Source organism: Dermacentor variabilis, chromosome 10, assembly GCF_050947875.1.
Source record: "Dermacentor variabilis isolate Ectoservices chromosome 10, ASM5094787v1, whole genome shotgun sequence".
Lineage (NCBI taxonomy): Eukaryota > Metazoa > Arthropoda > Arachnida > Ixodida > Ixodidae > Dermacentor > Dermacentor variabilis.
The window spans coordinates 23,882,524-23,908,268 of record NC_134577.1 but is presented as its reverse complement, the minus strand read 5'-3'; the positions used below and the strand labels follow the sequence as shown (position 1 = coordinate 23,908,268).

Genomic DNA, 25,745 nt, shown 5'->3' with positions numbered 1-25,745 from the left:
GTCACATGCCCCATCGCCTGCGTCGTACAACACACACACACACACACACACACACACACACACACACACACACACACACACACACACACACACACACACACACACACACACACACACATATATATATATATATATATATATATATATATATATATATATATATATATATATATATATATATATATATATATATATATATATAACGACGGCACCATAATTGCTATGTATCTGAATTTTCTTATCTCTTTGTCAGATCGTGAGGCGAAATTTCTGGTTTATTTTATTCCATGTCTCTTAACGACATCCGCGTGCAGATGGCGTTTTCCTTCCGTGTATTGTTCTTGGTAAAACTACTCGCCGTGGTAGTGTATATGGCGCAGCGCGGGCGGAATGCAAAATGAAAAAAAAAAGAAAGATACTCACACACAGTCTTCAATATGAAAGGGAACGTCACTTGTTTTGAAAACGCCGATAGCTCGCGATGCATATATAGTTCAAATCTAGGAAGTCGATACATGGCAATAAGCTTTCCTGTTCAATTTTTTTAGTTTCATTGAACATTTTGGAACGTCGTTGAACATTGTGGAAGGTACGTGTGTTTAGCCACTATGGGCGTTTGAGAAAGGAAAAAAAAAAAAGAAGGGTGTTCCCTTTAATATTGATGACGGCTGCAACGTGCATTTTGTGCGCGTTATAAGGAAACCCACGGGTGGTCAAAATTCACCCGCAGTCCCCCCCAAAACGGTACGCCTGATTATCATATCGTGGTTCCGGCGCGTAAAACATGTAAAACCGCATGTTTCAAATAATAAACTTCAGTCGTTAGATTCAACGCTCATTATGTGTCCTCCTTCTTGAGCTGCCGTCGCTCTCCGCGCCGCGTGAATCATTCAATTCACCTTTATTCAACATTCATCAGTTGTTTGGAGCGCGGACAAAAAAGCCTAAGGAGGCTTGAATGGGTGCGTGCCGTGTATCTATATATTCTACAACATATATATATATAATATATCTATAGCATATGCTTATAATAATATATGTCTGTATTATCTGTTTCGTTTGTCCACCCCTAAGCCAGTGCTCGGTTCGCCAAGCCGGCCATACGCGCACGTGTTGGGCAGCTCGATCGCGTCTCGCCGCGGTCAGTTTCGTGGTCACGCAACCGCTGCTCGGGTCACGCTGCGTCCTCGCCTGCTCTTTCTCTCTCACCCTCTTCTCCTCTCTCTCACCCCCTCGCGTCTACCGACCCGTGGTTTCACCATTTCGATTTCGCGTGTTGTGCGTCCCCCTCCCCCCCCTCCCCATTTCTTTTTAAGTCGAACGCCGCCTCGGTCGTCTCGGTCGTTATCGTCGCGATGTCGTTGCCAGGTGATGGATCGCGTGTCCACCGTGGCGGGCTTGGTTGGTTGTGTTGGGTGTCAACAAGATTCGGAGGTCTGCTCGGACCCGCGCTGGACACTTGTATAGGGCGCTCTGGTTGGTTCGAACGTCGTATACACGGCGATTGAGCCGCATTGCATGCGTGAGCAGCTATAGGGCGCCTCGGTTTGTTCGAACGAGTTTGTATCTCGCGCGGGCAGCCCACGCGTTTCGGACTGCCGGCGATTAAGATCGCGGGTTCGATAATCGCCGACGAGCTTGCGACTGACGTGCGTTCTCGTTGACGCCCGCAGGATATGGCGCCGCGAGGTCTTCCGAAATCGGGTCCACTTTTTTTTTTCTTTTTGAAATTGTGCGAAGGCGAGAAGGGTGAGGAATACGTGAAACAGAATATCAATGTTAATCGCGCTGTCTGTCATTATGCCGGAGCATCTTTCTTTTATATTTTTTCGTTTAGCTCCTAAATAATATATGTCTGTCGTTATATATGCTATATTAGATCGCATTTATGAGGGAGCCTTGCAGCTGAAGCGAATGATTCATTGTGACTATTTTTCTTCCAGCGCATCCAACGAGAACATACTGGGGACACTAAAGGCAAAAAGAGATTTCGCTATAATAGTAAATTGCGCTTCTGCAACACCGACAACACGAAAGCAACTCTCAACGTGAGACGATACTTGATAAGCTATAGGAAAGACGGAATAATGAATTGCCGGTGGCGACGCCGTCGTGAAGTTCCCGCACCAAGCCGTCGTGACGTCACAAATGTTGACGGCGTCTACTGGCGTCTAGTTGATTTATTAGCCGAAAAGGTGGATTACATGGCATTCTAAAACCGAAAATTCAGGAACTGAACTTAGCAGGTTTCGATAACTTCTACAGCGCCAAAATGGTGAAAGTATACGAGAAACTACTTTGAAGCCAATGACGTCACTCTGACGTACGGCGCGGCGGGTTTTTCGGCGCGAGATACGTAAATTTGAAGTTTGGTTTAAAACTTTATCTGGTACGACTGACCGTGGCTATGGCGTTGTCCTACTGAGCTCGACGTTGTGGGTTCGATCCCGGCCTCAGCGGTTGCATTTCGGTGACGATGGAATTGGAATGAAAAAAGAAAATGCCCAAGCAATATGTAAAATGAATGCACGTTAAAAAGCCCCTCACCAGGCCGCATAGCAACATTTATTTATACGCTGGTAGTTCTTACGTGCCCTCTAAGGAGTGTTCTACAGTAACAATTTTTCAAGTTCATCGATATTGCAGGGATAGAAATATTTGAAGTGCTGAGAACCCATCAGGAGGCGAGCGTCACCACCAACACAGGCACTCTCTCCACTCGCCCCGTCTATAGCCTCCACAAGCGAAATTCCTTCCCTGCGTTCTCCCATACTGGAGCCGGAGGATCGCGTGACAAATACGTCACGGACTCCGCCTTCTCTCTTTTTGCGCGCTTCCGGTGAAGGTCTCGCGCGCGAGCTGTTGCGTTTGTCTCGTTTCGCGCAACGGAGAAGCGCTCTGCACGAGAACACCTGATTAGTGTTATAAGTCAGTGCCACGAGAACGAGCAATGAGGCGGAGACGAAGGGACGAAAGAGCATGATCGCAGCGCTGGAACGCGGTAGAAAATGAAATAGTTTCGTTATCTGCGCGCACGACTCCGCAACGTGGGAACAAGCAGACGACACAGAAGTGCATCTCTCTTGCTGCGGAAGAAGTAAAGCAAAAACACGCAGAAATTCGGTTTGTTTGTTTTATTATTTGTCTGAACTATTGAAGTCTATTGAAGCAACAGATCAAACAAATAACTGATGTGTTTAATAATTCTCGAAGTCACGTGTCACTGAGTGACGTCACAGCACTGCCAAGTACGTAGGCGAACTTGTGCGATTGACGTCGACTCTCCGTGTGGTAGCGCGGCGGCCGCGAGGAGGACAAACATCGTTTGGTTTGAAATTTATGCTCTTTCCTCGGCACGTAGCGATGTAATACTTAGCAGACACGATCGTTAGCGCGCATTGTATGCGCTGCGCTTGTCAGCTCGAAATGGCCAGACCTGGCAAGGGGCCCTTTAACGCAAAAATAGTTTCGAAAGACGCTATTTCGGGCCGTGCGAAATACTCCGACGTCTTGGCGCGCCGGACTGTGAAGTCGTGCTCGACGATGTCACGCAATCACAGTGGCGCTGTCCGCGACCGCTGGGGTTGTCGAAGTAGTCCGTCTTAAGCCGTTCTACGAGGGCTAACGAACTGTGAAAACTTTGATTCTTACTTGCTTTGTTCGATTCCATTTTTTTTTTAACGTGTACTTTTTCGTTTTCGTGTTCTGTTTGTAGCATCGGGAGGACGCTTGTTAAGAAGGGGGCATTGGCACGCGTACATTGCTTACCTTTTTCCGGTGAGCATTTCTTTTGTTGCTTCCTTTGTTGTTGCTTTGTTTAACCACTGTTACATGCTGGTCGAAGCCTGGACGCTTGAACATCGCACTTCGCCCTAAGCATGTGCGGTTATGTTGCCTGGGGCGCAATTCCGGCGTCTTATCGATGGTCGTGCCTTCCTAACAACATTCCGCGACATTCTTGAGTGGGTAGCGTGTTAATCCTGCGAGGAGTTCATGCTTCACACCCGCGCACGTTTGTAACAGTGATTAGACGGCGAAAAATGATCACCGAAAACAAAAACGTAAACATTGTACGCGTTTCAATATGTCTTCATGTAACCCACCTCGTGTCGGAGCTTCGTACATGCCTTGGGCTCGTCTGTACATGGCCATCTATACACGATTTCTACACGATTCCAAGTTGGTACTGTTCTGCAAAGCCGAAGGATGCATTAAGAGTGAGACACGTTCAAACACGTGACATCGATTGACTAACTTATTTATTTACTGTATACTGATTGGAAGCGTTGACAATGAGCACGATATGTCACCACAAACGTAAGTTAAATGATGAAAAGAAAAAAGGATGATGATGGGTGGGTACAAACATTTAAGCTATGTAGCAGTTCGCGGCCAAATGCGGGACAATCAGTTGAATTTTTTTTTAGTGTCATGTACAAATAATATATGTTACATTCCTGACAGTCTGATGTATGAGTTGTTGGTAGCCGCAAGGGTGGTAATCCAGCGCCAATAGCGCCACTTCAGTGCTAACACAAATCGCCGATCCCAATTGTGCCGAAATGTCCGAAATTGCGCCACGCTGCGCCAAAGCAGCTTTGGCTCTGACAGGCCTCGGCGAAAGATTGCCGGCGCGGTGCAGGGCGTTGTATGGTTGGTTTCGCAGGTCTTGTAAATGTATAACTTTCGTATTCTGGAGGGGGGGGGGGGGGGGCTCAAATGGACGCCAGCAGCAGCGCCCAATTCTAGGCCTCCTGAATAAAGGTAAAGGTAGCGGCATTCTTTTATCTTGCCGCATGATCCGGCGAATGAGGGCATCAGAAGAGTATACAGGCTTGGGCTGGTTGGTAATACATAGTTACACTGGAAGCAAAGCGCGCGAAGGACGATCGACAAAGACTAGACAGGACAAGCGCTAACTTTTCAACACAGCGTTTATTGCTGAAGAGGAGCATATATAAGCAAATGATTCTGCTAAGCGAAAGAAGGACATAAAAGCTCAACTTTTATATACATGCAACGGATTCTGCTATGGGAACGAAGGACATAAAAGCTTAACTTCTGTGAAGCTTTTATGTCCAATCTGCTCCACAATGAAGTGTTGCTCATTGTCCAAAAATTGCTACAAAATTACTTTAGGCATTCCCACCCCTGAAACCATCTGATCTTCACAGTCATTTCGCAGACTATTCTTCGCGGATAGTCACTGACACCTGAAGCCGTGTTTTGACCGAGACGATGGGCAAGTGTCTTCATCAGTGTATTAAATAACAGAAAGCTGTGTTGAAGGCTTTAAGGCCGGAATTTTTAAAAGGACGTCTGCTTTCATTTAGTGTCCTAGAAGGAATCTTGCGCAATGCCAATGTCCCGGGTCCTCAACTTGCATCCGATGTTATGCGTGCACACAGAAGATTGAATTTCGATCTCTGTGCAAAGTGTGGTGCCGTAAGCTTCGGATCCAGATACATAAACCCCACCATCTGCTTACGTCACATATCTGAAAAGTTCTAGAAAAGCTAGGGCGCGCTTGTCTCACGAGTAAGTATAACATTTACGAAGTAAGCAGGTTGGAAAATGCATAAGATATTATAATTTGATACTAAAGTTGGTCTCGAAATATCGAACCTGAAGTCATCGATATTATCGTGACATCACGACACGGAGCGAAATCGGCTGGCGTTGTGTAACAGTAAGGCTATTCTTGTAGCTGCCCGTGTAAAAAAAGTATATAAACGCGAATGTTACACGCGTTTTCTTTGGTTGATCCCGCGCGTGGCAAGCGCGCAGAGAGCCGGTGTATCATGACGTCACGAAGCGTCCACCATCTGGGTACCAAAACTGTAACTGGAACGTATAAACAAGCACTACACTAAATTGCTTATGCCGTTCTGACAGCTTACTAGTGTTTCCAGGGTTTTAGAGGGATTGAGCCTTGTCTAAATCAAAACGATGACAAGTCGAAAACGCCATCTCAGTAAGAAACCCGCATGGGTCTCCTTTGTAGCTTCCTGCTATACATTCGTGTGGATGACAGTCTTCCCTTTCATGCCATGTCAGTAGTACTCCTTGAATCCCACGTCGTGTCCTCTTGTAGGAAGGCACATGAAAAACACCACCTCTGCGATCGGTGAAGGTCTCCGCTGACACTTCAGAAAATTGGTTGCCGCTTACTGTCCGCGGTGCCTAATTCGCCTCGTTCGACATTTATGTAATTGCCCCGGGCTCGTCAACTTCGTCTGAGCGCATAGTAAGAACGGACTTTGAAATTCCATGCCGAAACGTTAGGCGTGTGCAAATAGTAGTATTTGACACCGAATCAAACACGAATTAAATAGTGCCAGAAGCGAACCAAACGGAATACAATCGAATAGCTTCAAAAAAGAAAAAAGAAAAGAAGAAAGAATCACGGTTTACGCCATTAATATAAAAGGATGTTCATAACAAGTAACGGCAATCTTAGCAAGTTTGTGTGATATTATTGCTTGTTAAAAATGTTTCTTTGTTCGCACATACCCCGGATTCTTCAGAGAGGGCGAATGATCGCGATTTAGAAGGATAAGTATTTTAAGTTGTCTGGAGCCACCGGGACAAATGTTATAGCAATCTTGCTCCGGTTTCGTGTTTCACTCGAAGATCCAAACTCATCGAAAAAGTGTTCCTAAATTACGAGGACAGGCTATCCAATTCGAAGGAAGGCTCGAATATAGGATTATTCAATTCGTTATTCAACATTCTTTTTTTAATATTCGCACACCCCTGTTTCGCAAGTTTAGATTGACAAATTCTAGCAGAGGCTCTGCTTTCTGGGCACGTGGTCTCCTCAATTCGATCTTGGTACTTTTCTGCGCGCGCCAAGTCGGTTAGTGGTTACCTCTCCGAGCGAACCGCAAACCTATCGCGAAGTGCAATCGAAATAGATACCCCAAAAAGAAGCTGGTGTGTGGTCGTGCGCAGCGACCTTAACAGAGACTTGTGTAAGTTCGAAAGCTGAGCCTTGTGTTTTCTGTCAAATAATGCTTAACTATCTATTTATCTATCATTTGACATAGCTTCAGCTGCCACGAATACATACCGCACTCAGCAGCGCGGTGACATGGTGGTCCTATCATGTGACACAAATTGATTAGCCTACAGAAACGAATATATATATATATATATATATATATATATATATATATATATATAATATATACACTTTTTAGTTTCGTGCTACATATGGGTGGATGAAAATTTTCGTGCCATGTCAGTAGTACTCCTTGAATCCTATGTCGCGCCTTCTTATAGGAAAACACAAGAAATATACCACCTTTGCGATCGGTGAAGGCCTCCACTGACATTAAGAAAATTGGTTGCCACTTTCTGTCCCGTTATCTTCGGCTCATTCCACATTTATATAATTGCCAGGCTTGTCAACTTCGTCTGAGCACATAGTAAGATCGGAATTAGAAATGCTAAGCCGAAGCGATATGAGCATATATATATATATATATATATATATATATATATATATATATATATATATATATATATATATATATACAGAGCGGAGAAACGTATTCGCAAATGCATTTCATAATTTATCTTTAACCCATCCTGGTCCAATGATTCCTGCAGAAATCATAGCGCTTTCAAACAACTGTCCGACGACACGCAATAAATAAATAAATAAATAAATAAATAAATAAATAAATAAAACCCACCACCACAAAGACTGACTTTAGAATCTGAGCGTCATCAACTGCAATTACGTAACTTGTGGATTGTGTACTGCAGATAGACGTGGTTTTGCTGATATTTCATAAATGTCCATGCATCGATCGCATCACGCTGTGCGGCGATTCTGTGCGGTATTTCTGGAGGATGCTGCCTTAGGCATATCACTTGTCTTGGGTGGCACAAAAGATGGTCTTTAATATTGTTGGCCCATAAAAAATTCACAACATTATGATTGTGTAGGCAAGAAAAATAATACAGTTCGAATAACAGTACGCTTCGTCCAACGCCTAGATTAGTTGGCGATTCTCAGAAAAAGAAAAAAAAAAGCACTCGCTATTTCTCTGGGAACTGCGCTGATAATTCTTTTCTGTATTTTGACAGTTTCTTTTTTTTTTGTCATTCATATTGCACGAAATACAGGGTTGTTCCAGCTAATTTAGCCAAGCTGTTCAACGAGAAATAAAGAAAGATTGAAAAAACACGGTGCAAGACATGGTCCTAAGACCCGTGGTGTTATGGTGGTTGGTTGGCTGGCTGATTGAAAAAGTTTATTGAGGTCCTGCAAGGCGCCCGTCAGCGCGTAACGGACAACTTCCACGTCGGGATACGCTTTTCAAACCTTCTCTGTTCTGTCGTCAGAGGCCAGACGACCGAATACCGTAGGTCTTAAAATCGTATCTTGCACCGCGTTTTTTAAACCCCCCCCCCCCGCTCCCCCCCACCCCCTTTGAACAGCTTGGCTAACGTTAGCCGGGACACACGGTATGCTTTGTACGTACGCGTAGCTTGCACGAGGTCGGGCGAAGAATGTAAATCTTTTGGCTGTCCGATGGTTATACTTGTTATTACGAGTGTAAAAAATTGGCAGTGGATTAGCTCGGCTATGCCAGGATATATGTAGCCAAAGCTAAGACATAACATGGTTATCCTTGGTTAATCTTGATTGCAAGTCCAGGTTAATCTTGTTGTCTCGCTATGTTGCGCCGTATAGCCAGTCGTTCGGCGCGCTGTTCGTCTGTTTCCTGGGCGATTCGTTTCCTCTTCATCTCGTTCCGATGTCGATCCCAGGCTTCCTCCTGCTTATCAGAATTGTTGCCGTCCATACTGCCGCCTCAACTTTGGTTGCGGCGCACGCGAGCTCTCCTTTTCAATCCTCCGACATGTTATCGGGCGTGCGACGCAGCTGGCGAAACGAGCGGAGGCGAACGCAACGACGAGGAACGCGGTTGTGACGTCGTGTGCCTCCTCGGAGCACGGCCACGGCGAAATCGCAAGTTCGCGGCCAGTAAAGCTTTCGCTTTAAAATTTGGAGGATGCTTAAGGCTTCGCCTTTAAGGGTGGATCGCGATAGCATTCAAAGTCCCCTAACTGCTTTTCGTGCTGCAACTTATGCAGCATTAAACTGCAGCTTATGTAATCGTAACGTTTACAGCGAAACGCTGGCGGCGAACGCTGTGCGCAAATGCAAGCTTTCGGGCAGAAACACGGCCTCTTGCGTGGGTCAATCTCCTATTACTGCTTCGCACATTTAATATTTCAGTCTGAGACGAACTAACATAGAAGATATGCGCTGTCGGTGTTTTTTCCCATCACATTAGTTTGTGGACTGTCGTTCTCAAAATTCCTAGGAATAACTTTGTAAAGAATGAAAGGTAAGATGTGAGCAACTTTGGTGGTACAAGAGTGGTTGGGTATGCGTGGTTCGATATTTGGCACGAAACTATTTTTGCCAAACCGACGTCCGACGCCGGATTTTCCGCGGCACGGGGCCCTTAATTAATATGTGTACGTGAAGTTGCCTGCCGCTGCCTGCTGTAAAACTTACGCTGATGCCCAAGGCAAGAACTTCGCTTTCTTGTCCTGGAACACTCTGTCAGCCTGCGCGGATGGAAACAATAATAATAATAATAATATGTTATGGCAATTAAACATTAATGTTCAGTTGCACACTTGTGTCAGGTAGGCTCGCGTTAAATATTGCTATCGCTCGCTAGGTCGCTGTTTGTCCATAAATTTTCACGCGTACGGCCACGCCACGCACAGGCAGTTGATATGCGCACTCATTAGCCTCGCGTACACTTTCCTCGGCCTCGGTGGCAAAAAACGCCACTTTCATTCACCGGTGGTCATGACGACAGGGCGTACGAAGAATAATTTATCCGGCAAAAAAAAAAAAAAAAAAATCGGCGCCACTAGTCATCGTATGCTCACCACCGAGACACCGACGGTGACATTTTCTAGCACTCCGAGGGTGATTTGTCTTGGCTCATTGCAAAAGCGACGCCGACTTCGCAGCAGGCGCGATGTGCCCGGCTGGCCACCCGGCCGACTTGGCTCGAGTCGTTCGTTGGAGTGCGTTCTTCTAATTGGCCTAATTTGTGACTCCCAGTAGCGCACAGAACAAAACAAACGCGGCAGAAAAGAAACAGACGGGAAAGAGACCACGGCCTGGCAAAACGGCAACGAAAGAACAGCCATAAAGAAGTCATGAAACGAACTTCGTATTAAACATGCAGGGCGGACATGGAACGATATGGAGAGTGAGAGAGCAACGGAAAAAACAAGAGTGGAAAGAGGGGGGAAAGCTGACGTCACATGACGTCACGCGGGGCGTTGCGCTCCCCCGCTCCCCCGAGCGGCCGACTCGAGAAGCTGCCCTCCTCCTTGGCACTCGCGCGCGCTTTTGAGAGCGTTTTCTCGCGCTTGCGGGCGCCGCTGCCCGATACGAAAAAAACAAAAAAAGTTGCCCCCCTCTTCGGCCCGCTCCCGGCAAAACCGCGAATGCTGTTCCGAGTTCGGGAGCCACACAACACGGCGCATCCCCGCGCGCGCAGGCTGCCGTGTGGTGCGTGGTTGTGTGCGGCGCGCTTGTTTCAGCCGCGCTGTGTTGTTAAGTGTGTGGGTGACTGCTTTCGGTCATTCTTGCCGTGAATGGTGGCCGTCGAACGTCGTAGCTGACCCCGCCGCCGGGAACTTTGTTGGCTGGACACCTACTTCCCCGTTGTTGGCGTCTCGCGTTATCTGCTTTCTTTCTTTTTCTTTTTTCGGTGGTGGAGAAAGACTACTTCGCTAGCGCGTGAGCTTACCTTCTCATGGTTCGTCGCTGGCACTGCGTCGTCTGCATCACCAGACGAGGTGAGATTTTGCGTCGTATGCCAAATACGACTCGCGGTATTTCGTTTTGTTTATTTTCAAACAGGGAGGAGTATGTGACGTGTGTGTGTGTGTATGTGTGAATAACTGGGGTGAAGAGGGGAGGGGTGGGCAAGGGAGAAGTGTTTGATTTTGTGGCATGCAAGATGTTTTCGAAAATATTGTTTTGCTTAAAGCAGTACGTTGACTGCTAGATGAAGGAGCTTTTCCTTGCAGTTAGACAGTCCAGTCCAACATCTATGCGCGCACGTATAGAACCAAATCAACAAAAGTTACACAGGCCCTGTATAATGGAGCGATTACTTCCGCTCGATTCTACCCTTTTATTATTACCCCTCTGGTGATAACGCAGACGGAGCGCAGCCTGGTACATTGTCAAAAAAAGGAGTTCAGATGGAATCGTTACATGATCTCGACCCTGATTTCTGTTTCTTCCTCACAACACGTGCCGTTTTCACGTCATGCATTTTTCGTTGTTGTTGTTTCTGTTTCTACATTTGGACGCTACGTAGCGAATAACAATTCTCAGTAAAAGGTCTGATTCTTCCTGTCATCTGTCTGCTGTTTTAAGAAACAGTGATATCACAGTTACCGGGGCAGTGTTGCGAAACGGATTCTCGTTTGACACGACAAAGACGGCATTACGACTACGCCGCGTCTGCGGCATGTCTGTTGTTCCTCTGCACGCGTTAGGCTTGAATTTTCAATAGCGAGGGAGCTTTCATTCCTCAGCGCGCATGTATGTTGCAAAATATATGTTGAGAAACGTTTCATCTGGTCCTGCCGGTGTTTAATGCCGGGAGGCGGTGACTGTCACCTTTAGAAAAAGGATATTTACGTGTGCATTTGAGACAGTAACTACCAAAAGAAATACAGTGTAATGACTCACTCATGATTTAATCAGCTCCCCCCTCTCTCTCTCTTTTTGTAGTTATTCCACAAGGAACTTTCTACGTCACTTCCCGACGCCTGAACCCTCTCAGCGCGCACGAAGCGGGGTCATCGATGGCATACAATGCTGGGCCACATTGATCCTACGTTATTATCATTATTATTTGTTTTGAACACATATACACAGTTAACAGGAAAGGGAAAGCGAGGAGCAGGCTGGCAACTGCCACCGGAAGGGGCACAACGCCTGCCTACTCTTCTGAAGGGAGGTGACAGCAGCACAGAAATGGAAGATAGGAAGGAGGGGAGGAAAAAGGAAAGAGGAAAGGAAGAGCAACGCGACGAATCTAAAGACTAAAGTAAACACTGCAACAGGACAAATGTAAGGACTAAACTAGAACTCTGCAGCCGGAATTAAAGTGACGCCGCATCGAACAGCCTCCACAATTATCAACCACATCCATGTCTAGTTTGCTGTGCGGCTAATTGTGTTCTCCACGATGAGACGCCAAGTACAGCTGCACGTAATCACCGTTTCACCAGTAGTCGGTTCACAATATACACTATAAGGTGTTTGAACCGGCCACCTCCCATCTTCGAAGGAAGAAGCGTTAGGGCACAGTACTGATCACACACAGTAGGGCCGGTCACTGAAGGTCACGCTTACTACAGAATGTTGAATGTTCATGCTACAAACGTGAACCTAAGTTAACTCTATAAAGGTTAGTAGGGCGCGATGGGCCTGATCACGTTTAAATGCACAACCACTGGGGTATAAACGTTCCTCGAGTGTCGCACACTGCAGGCCAAGGAGATGATAGTTTCTCACTAGCGACATGCGCTGCGCACTGAAAGCGGGATGATCCTACATTGGACAACGCTGGTCCAGCCATCGAGCCAACATTCGTTTTGCTTCTAGTGCTCCGTCTGACGTACTGAATGTATAAATTTCCAATGAATCAGCTGGGAAAACCTGCGTCATTGTTTTTGTTGCTTGTACTTCCATAATATGGCACGACCTTTGGATTAAAAGTTTCGGGTACATAATTGATGTCACTGAGCAACGAGGCCACAGGCTCGAATCCGCGTCCTCAATGAACTTTATAGAATATTCACGGAATTAGTATTTCACCTTATCAGGCGACGGAAGTGGCCGTTTACAAGCTATATTCCGACCAGTTTGATGCTGCAGGATTTTGTATTCATAAAGAATTTGCTTTCCAAAGATAGGCCTGGGCGTTCGACGATGCTGTGACGTAGGATTCGGGACTACGTTCGGCTGCTTCAGGCTCTCATACCATGATCAACGTTTCTGCGCGCTCTCGCGTTTCGCCTCGAGCGAAGTGCGACCGCCGGTGTCGGGAATCGAACCCTCTGCCTCGCATCCAATGTTACGACAACACAGTCGCTGGGCAACAGCGGAGGTCACCGACGTGTTCGAAACCACAGTGGCTTGTTTTAATTTTTCACATCGATGCCATAATGTAATTAGGTTCCAGCAACTACACTGTGGCAATGACATTCAACTAACCCTGAATGTGCAGGCAGTAACCATCTGAAATGTCATCGTGGAAGCGTATCATCCGCGCATTCGCAAACATGTTCACAGCGATATGGCCCAACCGGGAAGGACTTTCCACTCGCCTTCCAGAGGCAACATTTAGACACCACCGTACATATTTGTTGCTTTATGTACGCGTGAAGCCGCAGTCGGGTATCGAACCCGCAACCTAGGCCGTGTTACTGTGGCGCAGTAGAAGGGGGTCACTCATGCGCTCGCAATCGCGATTACGACGCTGCTCCATGCATGCGAGAAGGCTTCAACGCGGGTTCTCTCTGAAGCGAGCAGTTGCAGGAAATGAACCAGCAACCGAGTTCTTTCGCTGTGAAAATGTGAAAATCGAAGCGGGCCCGTCATCAGTATGTTGGAAAACACCACTACGACTAACCACGCGGGAAGCCGTCGACCAACGCACTTCCGGTGCTCATCTTCCTGCAGATCGCACGCGGTCGGACGACACCACCTTGTTGGTTGGTCTGAATCGCGCAGACTGTAGTAGAACGCGCACCAAGTACTCTTCGTCACAATGTCGCAGACGAAGCGGGCCCTCACCCACGCGTTCAGAGCCAACCTCACGACGCCTGCCTCAACTACCCAAGATAATCCTCAGCGCACTTCCTACGCTCATCTTCCAGCAGTTACATTACACGGTCGGACAACGTCCCGGCTATTTTATGAACGGTATACAACTTCCGCGAGGCGAAGCTGCACCGCTCTATGCAATCCTGCTTGGGCTTTCAGAAGATGATCCTGCTGTCTATTGCTTGGAGCGGGGGGGGGGGGGAGAAGAGAAACAATTAACAAAATAAGAGAGCCATTCAGTGCGCTTGTTGCGGCTGTTGGGCCGTCTTAGCGGCTCTCGGTGCTTGCTCCAAGAGGGTCGAGCGGGCGCGATGAGTGTGCGCCCAATTTAATCGCGGCGGGCGATCAGCGGCGCGTCCCACGTGCGACGCGGCGCTTCCCAAATTGCGGTCGACGTCGTCGCCGTCATAGTCGGGGCGGAATCGATTCCGCCGCTCGCCGCGCCAGTTCGAATAATAATGATAAAAAATAATAATAAAAAATGCTGGAAAGGTGCGGCCAGCCACGCCACCGCATTTAGGCGGACCGGGCCCCTTCCTCTCGGACACGTCGCCCTGCGGGGTCCGAAACGTCGTCCCCTGGCAGGTTGCCGACTACGGGTAACGCCGCTGGGCGCGACGCCCAGTTATGTCCCACCGAACATTTTTTGTTTGTGCTTGGTATATACCCGCTCACTAAATTGGTGCAGTTTTGTAGAGGCTGCGAGAGACTCTGGAACGGGCCGGTTATAGTATATCGTGCACGAGAAAACAACATCAAAGAAAAAAAGAGGGGATTGGGGGCGGTGCCACCAGAAGCGAGAAAGCGGGTGGGGGTAAGGGTGCCAAGGACAAAAACGTAGCGTAGGACCGGACAAATTTATTATTTGTTGTGCAGTCAGGAGTTGTGCCACTCTCTGCGTTACTGCACCAAAAGGGCCACCTGAGCAGTGCCCCGAAGGAGGTACAACGGAACGAACATCCTTGACCACGACGGGGAAGACGTTCGGCATGCCGGTCTGCCTTATAAGAGTGTCAGTTTAGTCTACGGCCCTATAACGCTCAGAAAACGCTGCACCGTTTTCGCGGGTATACAACGTGTAGAGAGATACCGCGTCGAGATAGATCAGGCTCTCGCCGTTCGACGTCACCTCGCGATGTGAAGCCATTAAGCGGGACGCACTCCGGAAAGTCCTTTGGCGGCACCCCCGCGGCGCTAATATCGCGGCGCTCGCGCGGAGATGCTGCCACCTGCCGGAAAGATGCCGCCGTGGGACGCCCATCGTTTAAGCGAGATTGAAAAGGCTTATACGCAGTGTGTGTGTGTGTGCGCTTGCTTGCTTGCTTGCTTAAGCAACCGCCGAGTTTAGAACCAGAACCGTCTTTGCGAGTTCGCCACATAAGGGTGTCTTCGTCTGACGTGGCGTGAGGAGATCAGCGCGCGACTTGCGAAAGCGATCGTCACGATATGAGTTCGCTCACGGTATGGGCATTCCGGAAGACCGATGGCTCGGACGGGGGTTTGGGGAGGGGAGGGGGGGGGTGCGGCTTCTGACGGGATCGTCGACCCGCTTGAAAGATCGCGATAGCTGACTCGCTAACGAAAGCATTTCCTTTGTCACGAAAGTGTTTGGACCTAGCGTTTATACAGTGACCTGCGTTTTTATTCGGGCGACATTGGGAAGATTTCGCACTTCACCGCTGCATCGCTCTCGTCCAAACATCGCGGCAAGGGTGAATTTTGTTTTGGTTCGCATCGTTAACGTTCAAAGAAACACTTGTCGCCCGTGTTTAGTTTTTATTTTTATTTGTCTTTATATGGGGGGGAGGACGCTTAGTTGCCTAGAGGCAGCGAAATCAGTTTACGTTTTTCCAGCGGCTCGCACCTATAATGTCACCTATAATGTAATGTGTACATGCAATGGCGGTGTTTTCTTTTTTTCGGTATGAACCAAGCGAGCAAAGTCGCCAAATGCTTGATTGAACAACGTGAATCTAAAGAAAGAAAGAAAGAAAGAAAGAAAGAAAGAAGGAAAGGCGATCTTAGCTGCAAAACGTTAGCGAGAACGACGCAACGACAAGGTCGAAATAATATTTTCCATTTATTATAAAACTATGGTAGGGAAAGACAGGAGCCAGGTATATCTAGCGGTGGCCTTACATACGTGTCGTAATAAGGCGCGTTCACCATGTAGCTGGATTCACGTAAACCCAGCCGGCGGCAAAGTTGCGCTCAGTGAACTCTTTCATGAACTCATGAAACTCATGAACGTCTCATGAACGCACTCATGAACGTCTTTCCCAACCTATAAAATCTGTTCATCAAGTGTACTGTAGAAAGGTGCTGATTTGGAGTGGCCTGCACATGTTTCAAATGCGAAAACAAAGAAAACTCAAGAAGAGCACAAAACGGAGTCTAGCAACTAAGCTGCCTTTGGTTGCCACCATTATTCGTCCTATTCTTGTGTTGTGTTTTGACGTTTGCATTTTGTCCGGGCCTCTTTGCCAGACAATGCTGATAGTGATTATCGACGTTCTTATAATTCAAATTACTTGTCGTTCTCCGTTGAAGACTGACTATTTGCTTATTTTATTGGTTTACCGAAGAATTTTATCAATCCGAAACAATGCAAGGGCTATGTGAAGCACTGTATGAAGAGGAAGGTTTCGAATTAAATTGACCACCTGGGGTACGTTAAGGTTCACTTAACGACGCTTCTTGCCTCACGAGCGTTTCTGCATTCCGTCCGCATCAAAATGCGGCCGCCGAAACAGTGAATCGAACCCTCGACCTCTTGTTCAGCAGCGGATTGCCATAGCCACTGATTCGCCTACGGCGGGTTTGCCGGAGCGTAAGTTCCAGCGCCATCTTGAGGTGTGTAGACCTGTGCACCTTGACAATACCGGCGATGTAGAAAAGAATGTTTTGATCAAATCAATAGAATATGGAACGATTGGCTTTGTTGTCCTCAGTATCGACATCGTTCTCTCAGCTGCAATGGAAGTGTTCGGCTTGGAGAAAAAAAGTCGTTGGGGCGAAAGAAGTGGTTGGGCTCCAGGCACTCTTGCAGGCAAGCTCTTGCGAGGGAGCTTGCGCGCTGCTGAAGATGAAGTGGTGAGATTAGGCCGTGCGGCTGCACTCATTCGCAAGTGACCCTTCCGCGAAGCGCGTCATTAACCAGGCCGCTTAACAGCTATCTCATATCTCTCCCCTGCCTTCCTTGCCCGCTAGCCGAGCTACGGCCTTTTTTGTAGCCGAGCTAAGCCAAGCCGGTTCAAACGCGCCAGCCATGGCGCCAGCGGTATCTGCCGAGGCGGCGGCTGTGTGAGCGTTCAAAACGATTTCGCCGCAATCCGAGCACTGCTGAAAGTGTATCGGCCTGGTGTAAGACCGTATCAAGCTTTTTCCGTGCCGGCAGACGACTAGGTAGCGCGAGCTCAATTTCCCCGGTGCTTGCTTTGGAAGTAGCAACAGAAGTGTTCCCGGAATTGGGCCCTTCTATAATTATAGTCTCGGTGGTATATTAAGAAGTGTTAATGGTCTTGATATCGTCGGATGGCCGCACCCTCTGGACTGATATCGAGGTAACGCGAGCTCCCGAGAGTTCCTTGTTACAAGAAAAAAAAATAATTGTGTAGATGGCATCGACGATGGTTGTCAGTATATACGCGAAAGAGCCGAACGCTTCTAGTAAGCTGTTAGTTTTATTAAAGGAGCGATGCGCTCGACGGCATGCGTTTGCTACGGCGATGACATTTGGGTAATGCGTGTTGCTTCACTGCACGTGATCGCGCAGAGAAACAGAGCCGTCAACAAGGATACCTGTAGCGGTAGTTACAGGTGGTTATACATGTACGCTGATTCGTCGCGCGCGCGCGCGCGCGCGCGCGCGTGTGTGTGTGTGTGTGTGTGTGTGTGTGTGTGTGTGTTTCCAGCGGTGCGAAAGGCTGCTCTCACGCTGCCACAAGATGGGAAAGAGGGCGAAGGGAGGAGAGGAGGGCGCTGTCGTTCCCGGGCGCTCCATCGCAGCCTCCAAATATTCAGAGGCCCCAGGTCTCTTGCGCGAGGGCACGCGTGACTTTTGCATCTGCACCGTCACATCGACGGTGAAAGTCGCACCACCACCGGCCACGTAAATGGGCGAAAGAGCCAAAAGAAAACCAATAGCTTTAAAGGACAAGAAGAAAAACATGTAGGTGGCTACTTGGCGCTCCCTCAGTGCGTGTGAGCCATGACAGAGGATCATCATCATCATCACCATCACCATCATCATCATCATCACTTGGCGCAACGATCGCCGAATTGACTTTACTTCTACGGAAAGACTGTGCCGCGAACTTCACGAATACTTCCGACGTCGTCGCAGTGAATCGGCGAATGTTTAAAAGACATATGGCGTAACAATTAACATAACTAGTGGTTGGCTGATATGCAGTTATGCTGTTGCCGGTGTGCGTACAAAATAAATCAGCTCCCGTTGGAGGAAGGGTTCGTAAACGGCCATAAATTGGAGGCCAGCACTGAGCAGCGACAGCATACTCCTGGGCTACGCTTCTGCGCGCCCCTCATTTTGACTTTACATTTAATTTTGCAAGTGCACGGCGTTAACCTATATTCCGTATACGTCTCATCGGACCTATGAAAACGAGATGACTTCATTTAGTCGCAAGAATAATGTTTTGTTTTTCTTATACAAATAATCAGGTATATATGCACGATTGCATAGCGCACATATACACAAATGTGGCATACGAGCACGATCCTTCGGGACGTTTAAATATTCGCGCCTCACGCTGTTACACTTGGCGCTTGCTGGCCAAGTGTAATCTCCCGGGGCGGTTCCGCCGACATTCAGTTTAACATTGCGTTGTTCTCGGAAGGTTGCGTTCGTGGATACAGAGAACACTATCGTATGGTCTGTATAAAAGGCACCACGGACCGGTCCGGCCACGGGCTCTAAATCTTACCGTCTTATACCCGCAATATGGGAACCTTTAGTGCGCTCTGCCGTTTTTATGCCGTCTGCTATACGGTGGCCGATTTCTCTTCGCCTAAGCGCGTCATGGAGATCTCGAGGAAGTTGGCAGCCGGAACCGTACGTATACCCTGTATCGCACGAAATGGACACACCCACACAGCCGACGAAAAATGGCTTTCGAGTTGTTGGAAAACTGGACGAAGGAAACGAAATAAGAAAGAAGTAGGACAAATTGCGCCGCGCGTATGCGATAGCGTGATGTGCGGCAAGCCTATTCCGCCGTGAACCTGCACAACCGTGACCTCGGGAGACGGTGAAGACCACGCCCCCAAACACACTCGAGTCTCTTGTTTTACGAACTTTTCCAATTGGCAGTGTGCGTTCTTTCCATATGTTCGGTACAGCCTTATGTCGCACTCTTGCACGCCATAATCGTTGTTGCAGTTGTTGTTTTTCGAGAAACGCGGTGTCGTGGGTTTCTTAGTATTGCTTTCGTCCTATAGCTATAGCAGTGTCTCCTACAATCTAACCATATGTCTGCGTTTCACGCACGCGCATAGAGGGCCGACGTTCGCCCGCTGTGCTCCCGTGTTGCTGTACTGATCAACGTCCTGGACGCCGGCCGAATTGATTGTGTCGTAAATAACTTTGGCCCAGTTTAGAAGACGGGCCCCGGTAACGCACGCTGAGCGCAGATGTGCCCTAAGTGGAACAGCTTGTCTGCTGAGCAACTCCTACGCCAGGAACGGTTCGTATCTCGTTCATTACGGCGACTCGTACTTTACGATGACATCACCGCCACGCAAATCTCGAGAAGGGGGGAGGCGAGTGGGGGCGGCAATCTATCGACAAATGTACAAGCGGGACACGTGTGCAGTTGACGTCTTATCTTAATGTCATGACTAAACAGCTTAAGCAATATAGCTGTAGTCGCGTTTTTTTTTTTTCTGTTACTACAACTTTCTTTCTTTTTTTTTACCTTTTTCGCGAGATTTTGCGTGGCTCAGCTGAATGGCTTGCGACAAGTCGGCGCTGCTGGTACTGGCCTTTCCAACTGGAGCAACCGTCGCGAATTCGCCGCTGATTTTCTCCGCCACACCCCCGAGTATAACGTATGGCTTGTACGTGCAGCGTGAAGGTCCCGTGAATGTTGGTGGCCGCAGAGATCATAAATCCCCGCGCCAGTTAGCGAGGGTGACTCAGGCTAAATGGTTTTTTAGTCGCCCTCATTCCATGCAGGTGCTTGGACGGCAGAAAATATAGTAAAACAAAAAAAGAAGCGTTTATCAGAGTTCTCTCAAATTTCTCATGAGAAGTCGTCATTTATGTTGGGGTTTTCCCTCAGTAACTATTCTTTTCTTTACTTCTTTGACGAAAAATTTGGCCACCCTCAATTATAGTGAGCTCTTTTTTGTTCTTGAAATCAACTGCCATGCGTTTCACATGGTCACATGTGGTATCTCTAATCACTCAATCAATATTACCTTTGTTGTTATACTCACTGTCGCTTATCTTGCGATTGTAGGCCTCGATGAAATCCCCCGAAAGGTCGTTTTTAATAACTGATTACCAGCACAGTGATACTAAACAACATTCAGCAACTAATTTTCGTACGAGAAGTCTCGTCTCGTCAGTTAACCTATAACATGCTGCAATAAATTTTTTAAAAATACGTTACAATGAAGTTTACTTTGATGTTCAATGACGCTCTTTTAACAAAGATCACTGGATTTCGCAGATAATTTACGTAATTTGAATTAACGCACTTAACGAAATCGAAAATATATGAAGGAAATTGGCAAATGCCCAAGAAAAAGCTGGCAAACCAACTGTAGTGATAGAGGAGGGCAGACCTGCTAAAAAAACATGAATCGCGTTGTTGAGTTGTGCACCTTTCTTTTTTTCTGGTTTTTTTTTTGTAACAGGTACGCAATCACACATTGCCGCTCTGACCTGTTATAGTCAACCCTTGAGTTTCATATCTTTCAAGAAGAGCTTGCCGAAATTGAAGGTTATATATCCTTGAGAAGGAATGGAGAAAAAAATGAATTGTGCTTACGGCCGGGATTTTCTATGTAAGAAAGTTCGTAGAAGAATTCAATAGTCTCCTCAAAGTATACAGTGAGGCTTTGTTCATATGGCAGCACGTAATCAACTGATTTTTTTTTTTAACTGCCCTGAACCAGGTGAACAGCATGCCTATGTTGAGGGCGCTCGTTTTCCTACGACAGCAATGTGACTCACTTAAGAGTTGTAGGCACAGATGTTCGCGGTTCCAATACAGCCAACGGTACGCACTAAAGCGGAGTCAACTAGCATATGAATACGAAAATTGGAGAATCGGAACGGCCTCGTTTTGTGCAGCGTGCGTGAAAACCGGGCCCAGAGAGGAGAGAGGAAAGAGGTTCAATGAAAGACAGGGAGCCAAGCAGGACCGAGCACGGCAATGGGCTACCCTACCCTGCAAGAGGGTGGGGAGGGGATGGGAGGGGGTGGGGAGATTAAGGTAAGAGAAAGTCCACTCTAGATGTCACCAACGAGGGACAGTTTTTTGCTCTACCTGTATATCACAGACGGTCGCTCAGTCCAATAGTCTTAAGAAATCACAGCAACGCTTTTGGTGACCTTTTGTAAGGTTACGGTATGCGAGGCCATGGTCCCAAGATCTTGTTCAATGCGAAAGGCTTTCCATCTAGCCGAGTTAGAGATGCGCGGAGGTCATGTCTTTCATTTTCAGAGGGCGGGTAGTGACATAGGAGGCGTTCTATCGTCTCTTCGATGCCACAGGCATTGCACTCGGTGCTATCGGTCCATTGCAATAAAAAAAAATGAAGATGCGTCGGTGAATGCAACGCCCAGGCGTAAGTGACGCAGCACTGTTTCTTCATTCTTGGGAAGAAAAGGCAACATCCGCGGTTGCGTAGATGTGTCGTGAGAACTTGCCTTACTCAGTAAACTGGAGCCGTATGCACGAAGTTTCTCGTTACACCCACCACCGTTTGTTTCAGCTAAGCCCTTCTCCCACTTCTGCGTAAAATTGCCAGACGCAATGGCAATGGCTCACAGTTCTCTCGACTTATATATATAACTCTCGATAAGCTATAAACTTTGTATCCATACAGCTCTTGTCTTTAAAAAAAACAACAACAAAGAACCATATAGCTTTCGAGAGGCGCAGGTTTACAGGTTCAGTCGCCCTGGAGTTAGCCGTTAGACTCTCTACGGCATACTTCATTCTAGGAAACCGTGTAATCGTCGAGCGTGTCGGCAGAAAATACGGTTCGCGGTGTGTCAGTTGTACCCCGCTGCGATATAATTTAAAACGCGGCTTTCGCGGCAGGAATCTACGCTCCACCTTGTATCCAGCGACAACGACCTTGGGCCCTTCACCGCTGGAGACATAAGCGTGTAAAACAAAATATAAATTTAAAAAATCGCTACGTGAGGTTTATTTATTCCTGCATCCTACGCTGAAAAAAGAGGAACACAATCGAAACAAACGAAGAATAACAGCGTCAAGCACGCAAAATCAGCCCGGCTCGCCCACGGCTCTCCAGGATCCCAAAACGGGATGAATTCGCCCCTAGCATTCTTTTTTTTATAATGCGACAGCATTTGTTCTTTATTTATTTTCTTTTTCCTTTCCCTTTTTTAGCGTTCGGAAGGAAACTGTCAGTGGCCATGTCAAGAGGCGATAGCGCCAAAGCGCGTGTGATATAAATGCGGAGTTTTAGGGACAACCAGGATGGTTAAATTTACAAAAAAACAAAGAAAAAAAGTTGTAGTATGCCGGAAATTTGCCCGACTTCCCCCGACATGCCATAGTGCGGTTCTGCACATCTTCCTATCGTCGTTTCAAACTGTTTCGCATTAGTCTCCTACTCCCTCCTCTCTCTCTCTCTTTGACGTCTGCACTCGTTCGCATGCTCAACCTCGTTCTCATCCTCTCCCTCCTCTACGAGGCTGAGGCCGAAAGTCGCGATGCGATTTAATCATGATTTATGGCGGCCTCTTTCTTTCTTCCTTTCTTCCTTTCTTTCTTTCTTTCTTTCTTCCTTTCTTTCTTTCTTTCTTTCTTTCTTTCTTTCTTTGAAAACACGCTGTTCTCCTCTCCCACCGCTCGCCCCAATATCAAACACGCGAGGCGGGCTTAGAGCTGGAGAGGAGGGTGCTAGAAGCGCTACCTGGAGCCCTTTCTCGGGAGGCTTTGGCGTGAGAGAAGGGGGAGGGAAGGCGAGAGCTAGAGCTGGGAGTCCAAAACCACTTCCACCACCAGCAGCAACGCCCGTTTTTTTCTTTTTTCGTTTTTTTCTTGCCCCTTCTCTTCCTCACCCAACTGCACACAGTTTCCTCCTCCTAATCTTTTAACACACTCTTTATATTTAACACTTCTATAGCGTTCCCTCAATACAACTCGACGAAAATTAGCGCGATGGGTCGTCCTTACCTTACATATTTCCTTACATTTCTTTTTTTTTTTTTTCTGCACGAGGTTCCCCTTACTCTTTTAATGACAACGTGACAAGATAAAAGTTACGTCGGCACGAAAGCTTCGCAGTAGGCAGTTCACGTGGAGGCGGGAATGGTGCGGCCGAAACCCGGAACGTACGAAAAACCTGTAAGGTGAAGAAAAAAGAAAAGTGAGGGCTTTAAAAATTAAAAATAGCTGTTCATCTGAGTACGAACACAATGTTGGAAAGGCAGTAGGAGAACCGGGGTGGGGTAAAAAGTAGGGAAGAGGGGTGCGATCTAGACAGGCGTGGCATCTCACTCGTGTATTGAGGAGCGAAAGCTCTTATCTGGATTGGTTCGCTGTTCGCTACGCTCGCCGTCCGCGTATGGGCTAATACGCGAACGCCGAAGCGGTGCTCCCCATTAGATTCTTTCTATACACCCCCTTCTTTTTTTTCCCTCCGTACTGACCATCATTTTATTATCTTTCTGTTTTTTTTTTTCCTGTTTCTCTATTCTAGCCTATCGGCTTTTCACAATTTTGTGACGGAAGGTAGCACCCATATTTCTCTTTCGCCTGCTTGTTTGTGCTTTCTTTAAAAAAGTTCGCGCTACGTGTGGCTTGCGACAATTGGGAGTTTCGCCTGCGTCGTGATTTCGATTCCCCCAGTCCTCCACGCACTCTTGTGGGAGTATCGCCTCTCGGTTCTGCAGACAAGTTGTTGTCGTCGTCGTCGTCGTCGTCGTCGTTGTTGTTGTTGTTGTTGCTGTTGTTGTTGTTGTTGTTGTTGTTGTTGTTGTTGTTGTTGTTGTTGTTGGTGGTGGTGGTGGTGGTGGTGGTGGTGGTGGTGGCGTTGGCGTTGGTGTTGGTGTTGTTGTGGCTGTGGCCATAAAACATGGCAAGTCCGTTCGTTGCGCTGTCTTCGTGTGTTATTTATGTTGTTTTTGTTACTGTTGCTCATGATGATGATGATAGTGCGACCATGTATAGACCACCTGTGACAGATAGGCCAAGAACCGAACGACAGTGTAGAGAAAATTTTCAATGAAAACACAAACACCGATCACATATGTTAAATGAAGGAATGTGTAAACATAGCACCCAACCTTTTGCAAGATTGAAATAATTAAAACAAATACGCGCGCACACAAATGAAATGCAAGCAGAGCAATGAGTTGATCCTGGATAGTCATTCTGAATAAATTGCAGCAATAAGATATCTGCAAGGAAAGTACGAGCGAAGAAACCAACGTCCGATGAGCTTAACAATAAGAACTGAAGCGATTCGCGAAGGAATTTCTCTACGGCGATGCATAAATACCTGCGGGAAGGTTGTTGTTGTTGTTACCTTCAACTTTGGCAAGTACCCACGAGCGGGGGGATTGGCCGTGGCTCGCGTTTAGATCTACCACAGCCAGCACCATCTTCATCATCGTCCTTTACCGAAGCTTCTTCTAACTTGCCTTGCTAAAGGGGCTGGTTACGTGGCGACGTTCTTGCTTTTCTCGTTTCTTTTTTTTGGAATGTCGGCGGTGTTTGGGATCGCACCGCTGGTACGATCGGTTGTTGGGAACTCGGCGCTGACGCCCGTGGTTGTACCTGGGTCGCAAGCCCCAAGGGTAGCGTTGGCCTGGCGGCCTGGGGTACAACTGGAAGCATCCGAAGGTCCCGGCAAAGCCTGAGTCGACTGGTAACAACAAAACAACTTGTTTATTTTAACATTGCAAAGAGTTGGCGGTCAGGTTGACCGAAGTAGAGAGACGGGAGAGCACTTTACTCAACAGAAGAAATCGGAGCCCTCCTTTTTGCGTCCGGGGGCAGCTGTTTTTATACTCTCGCAGTTGAGGGCAAGAAGGAACCCCTCAAAAGACGAGCACGTGAATGTACAATGGGCTAATGGTGACGCACACTGTCGTAGCGATGCCGTAGCACCATGACGAGCACGATCTCGTAGCACCCTGTCGAGCACGATCTCGTAGCACCCTGTTGTAGCGCTGCCGTAGCACCATGTCGAGCACGATCTCGTAGCACCCTGTTGTAGCGCTGCCGGTCGGGCACAATGACTGTAATGAGAGGATGATCCCTGCTTTGGCATCGCCTGTTTCGGGCACAATGACTGGAATGAGAGGATGATCCCTGCTTTGGCATCGCCTGTTTCGGGCACAATGACTGGAATGAGAGGATGATCCCTGCTTTGGCATCGCCTGTTTCGGGCACAATGACTGGAATGAGAGGGTGATCCTTTGCGGTCGCATCGCCGCAGTCGCGCCTGGAAACACCTGCCGATGAGTGTTGCGGCGACGACGATCGGGCCAAAATGTCTGCCGCCCCGCCGCAGTCGCGCCGGCAAAACCACGTGTCGCAGGCGAAACGCAACAGACCGCCCCGCCGGGGGAAGGAGATCCCGATGGACAGGGGACTGCATCCGCTGT

General features: G+C 47.7%; 1 protein-coding gene across 3 annotated transcripts in view; it reads left to right on the top strand.

Moving 5' to 3' along the window:
* The window catches only part of LOC142560139 (lactadherin-like), a 124,635-nt gene that overhangs the window by 38,495 nt on the left and 60,395 nt on the right, over positions 1-25,745 (top strand). The window contains exon 1 of one of the 3 annotated variants that reach the window (XM_075671989.1): positions 10,481-10,851. The exons of the other annotated variants lie outside the window; for them this stretch is intronic. The gene's annotated coding sequence lies outside the window, so the exon portion shown is untranslated. Of the gene's footprint in view, positions 1-10,480; positions 10,852-25,745 lie in introns of those variants that run through there. 3 annotated transcript variants of the gene reach the window in all.